Below are 4,098 nucleotides of genomic sequence, written 5' to 3'. Positions count from 1 at the left end.
TGATTTCATAATATTATCTCTTCATATATGTTTCATCAGTGACAATTAATTTAAAAAACTATCTCACAATAACCTTGAAAATATTTCTTTGGATTCAAATTAACCTTCAGTTAAAAGGTATTTCCCATTTCAAGCAATCTCAAGATGCACACGTCAGGGTAATGCATTAAAACCTAGCCCTCCTGAAAAACAAGCTCTTTCCCAGTGTCATTAGAAGATAGACTTTGCAAAAGGAATTTTTAAATAATGATCCAATCACAACTTTTTGCTTGTGTATCTTATGGTTTTATGGTCTTATTCTCATACAACAAAGGTGGTTAGAATTTTGTTCAATAAAGCTCCCAAACCTTGCAAACTTTCAGAAGGACTCTGGTCAGGGTCAACTGTACAATTGGGAATTGGTCTCTATTATGCACTGTTATTGCTGATAATATATTTAATATACAATATGAAAGGAAAATAGTAATAATCTTGCATTGCTAGTTCTCTAAAACAAAGGACGAAGTGCAAATTGTAATGTATGAACTCATGCCCTTTCTGTAAATGTTAGACAATAAATTTTTTGGACATATCATTTTTATAATTTGTGGGACCTTGATCTTGATAACTTTCAGGACACCTCAGGCAAAGAATTACTTTATGAAATACTTGCTGGCTTCTGTTACCATGAGGTTTGTACTTCGGGGTTGCATTCAATTTTAATGAGATAGCTATCTTAGGTTGTTCTGGTACTTTATGGTCTCTAATAGTTTTCCCTTGCCAATAAATGACTGTTGTTTGCCTGAATTAGGTTCTGCCAACTTTTATTTACAACAGTGTACATAATACTGTTCTCTGTGATTACAATTTTCACTAGTAAACACTATTGTATCTTTTCTTCACAGTCTGTATGCATGTGCTTGCCTCTGTCACTGTGACATCATGATATAATTATGTCATCTAATCTTCATACCCATTCACATGAGGTTATATTTGATATAAAAGTCCATGTGCTAGTCCTGCTGTTGCGTTTTCTGATTTGCTCTGAGGTCAGAAGATTGGATCCGGAGTTTCAAGAGCAACTGGATGTATTGTGAAAAATGAAAATTGAGGGCAGAAAATGTGGAAAGTAACTGACCATGAACTTTCTGAGATCTTAAATACTGAACGTTATCTGCAAACAGAACATTGACAGAGTTCAGACTCTTCAATCAGTCAAGGATTGATGAGGAGTGGAGAGTTTGTCGAGATATGCTGGAGCAATGAGCAGTATTCCATTTTCAATCTCTGAAAGAAGAAATGGCATAAAGTTAATAGGAAAATGTATGACATGCTACTGTCTGAACTGTAAACTGATCAGAAACTTAGCCATCTTGTAGGAACCATTATCATGGGTATCTTGATAGAAAATGATACATTAGGAAGCATGGTAAATTACAAACAACTCTGAGGAAACAATATTCATGAATCAATTAGACAATCCATGATCAGGCTTCCTGTGGTGTGGGCGGGTGAGGGGTTGGTGGTGGCGTTTGGGGTTGGGGCATGTAACAAGAAGTCATTCAGATGTAAAGATAGGATTTCACACAAAATAATTCTTTAGGGAACAATACTCAGGTAATTTGTAAAATTATTTGTGGCGATTGTAATATTCTTGAGTGACAGGTAACATTATACTGACTATCAATCTGTATCTTTCAAAGGCTATATTGGGAAACTTGGGCAGGAGGCACAAATTCAGTTTCCCAAAACATTTTCTCTTGCATTCTCAGAACCACTCAGGCATTCCCGACATGCCTGATCAGGAAACTATTTGATAACCATTAGCATGTCATGAATACCCATTAACGCACACCCTATTGGAATTGAATTGGGGAATACTCTTGTTTGCCAAAAATAGGGAAAACAATTGTTCATGAACCCAATTAGATAATATGAGGCATGTACCAGGTGGGGTAAATCTTTCCTTCCAAATACAAATTTCTTCAGTTATTTAGCTTCTTGACAACCAAGGAATTCAGGAGCATCTCTCAGGAGGCATTGTTAAAACATGACACCACTTTTGCCTTCCCTGGCATCTCCAAGGCTGAATGGGAGTGATGAGCAGAGATTGTATGATGCTCCTATGCCACCAAACCTTCAATCCTCTCATCTAACTAATTGATACAAATTGCAAAGGTTGAAGGCACAGTACAGACCCTTATAGGAGCCAACTGTTACGTCCAACTTGGAAAAGCCATAGTTTCTAAGTGCTCAGTAATAACCCCCTTAATAATTGCTTTTGATAGTTCTCTCAAAATAGACATCAAGAAACTGGTCTACTGCTTCCTATTTTCCACTTCTCCCTCCTTCAATAGAAGGTTTTGATTTTCTACTTTCCAGTCTGGTGGAACTTTTAAGAAGGAGATGGATATAGTTTTTTAGGGTTATAGTGATCAAAGGGCATGGGGAGAAAGTGGAAACAGGATATTGAGCTGGATGATCAGTGATGATCATGTTCAATGATGGAAGAGGCTTGAAGGCCAAATGGCTTTCTGTTCTTATTTACATATTATTAACCTTTGCAGATTCTAATTGTTTTAAGAAAAGTAACACCAATGCATCTACTAGCTCATTAGCTTTTTTTAACTTAAGATGAAGCCCATCAGGACTTAAAATCTTATCTATCCACAGATCAATTCCTTATTATCACTTCCCTAATGGTCATAATCATCTTCCTCTCTTTCTTCCATCTGCTACATACAGATATGACTGGGATGTTTGTTGTATCCTCTAATGCGAAGACAGAAACAAAATATTTATTCATTACATCTACCATTTTTTTATTAACTGTTATAAAACCCCGATTCTCACTCTCTCAACAACATACACTCACTTTACTTACTCTTTTCCTATTTAGGTATTGTCTTATATTTCTACCTAGCTTCCCACTCATGCTGTAATATTTGCCACATAAACCTTTTAGTTTAGATTAGATTACTCACAGTGTGGAAACAGGCCCTTCGGCCCAACAAGTCCACACTGACCTTCCAAAGAGCAACCCACCCAGACCCTACATCTAACACTGCGGACAATTTAGCATGGCCAATTCACCTAACCTGCCCATTTTTTTTTTGGACTGTGGGAGGAAACCCACACGGACACGGGAGAATGTGCAAACTCCACACAGACAGTTGCCTGAGGCAGGAATTGAACCCGGGTCTCTGGCGCTGTGAAGCAGTACTAACCACTGTGCCATCGTGTCTCCCACGGTGTAATATGATCAATTGTCAAACCTGCAGCTCAAAATTTCACAATTATACACTTTCTTCATTAGCTGGATACTTTCCTTGATATTTTTAGGCAACCACAGATGATGGGTTTTCCTTTGGAATTTTCCTTTATAATAGAAACATATTAATTGTGAGCACTCTGAAATATCTCTTAAACGTCTGCCACTGTTTCTCTACTGATCTACCTCTTGGCTTAATTTACATATTTTGGTGGAATAAGTGAGGATAATGCATAATTGTTTTCCAAAATGTATTTGTGGAATGTGGGTGTCATTGGCTGGGCCAGCATTTATTGTCCATCCTGAATTGTCCTGGAGAAGATGGTCTTCATAAATCATTGTGGTCCTGAGGGTGGAGGGACACTGACAGTGTTATTAGAATTTGACCCAGTGACAGTGAAGGTATGGTGATGGTTTGTGGTTTTGAGAGGGACATGTATGTGGTGGTCATGTTCCAAGTATCTGCTGGCCTTATTCGTTTAAAGACTATAGACCAGCATGTATGTTCTTGATTGACTCTTCTTCAGGAAATACAAAAATGTTAGATTGCTGCTTCAATGAATTTGTGAATGATCACAAAAATAAGGAATGAGTTGCATTTATATGATGCTTTCCAAGGCCACCGGATGTCTGAAAGCACTTTACAGCTAAATAAGTACATTTTTGGAAGTGCAGTTGTGGTTGAGATGGAGGAAATGCAGCAGCCAATTTATGGTGAACATGAAGCCACAAACAAGAACATGATAGTAATAAGATAAATTGTACTCTGCTCTTCAAAACAGTGCCAAAGAATCTTTTACATCCACCAAAGCAGACAGCTTCAGATCAGATCAAAGAGTGTTAAAAAT

General features: G+C 37.4%; 1 long non-coding RNA gene across 1 annotated transcript in view; it reads right to left on the bottom strand.

Moving 5' to 3' along the window:
• Positions 1–322: 322 nt before the first annotated feature.
• Positions 323–4,098, bottom strand: part of LOC140454970 (uncharacterized) — a 138,741-nt gene continuing 134,965 nt past the window's right edge. Inside the window, exon 3 of the long non-coding RNA XR_011952751.1 lies at positions 323–1,266. This is a non-coding gene — a long non-coding RNA (uncharacterized lncRNA). The remainder of the gene's footprint in view (positions 1,267–4,098) is intronic.

This window comes from Chiloscyllium punctatum, chromosome 3, assembly GCF_047496795.1.
Source record: "Chiloscyllium punctatum isolate Juve2018m chromosome 3, sChiPun1.3, whole genome shotgun sequence".
NCBI classification, from domain to species: domain Eukaryota; kingdom Metazoa; phylum Chordata; class Chondrichthyes; order Orectolobiformes; family Hemiscylliidae; genus Chiloscyllium; species Chiloscyllium punctatum.
This window is presented reverse-complemented; position numbering and strand designations above follow the sequence as displayed.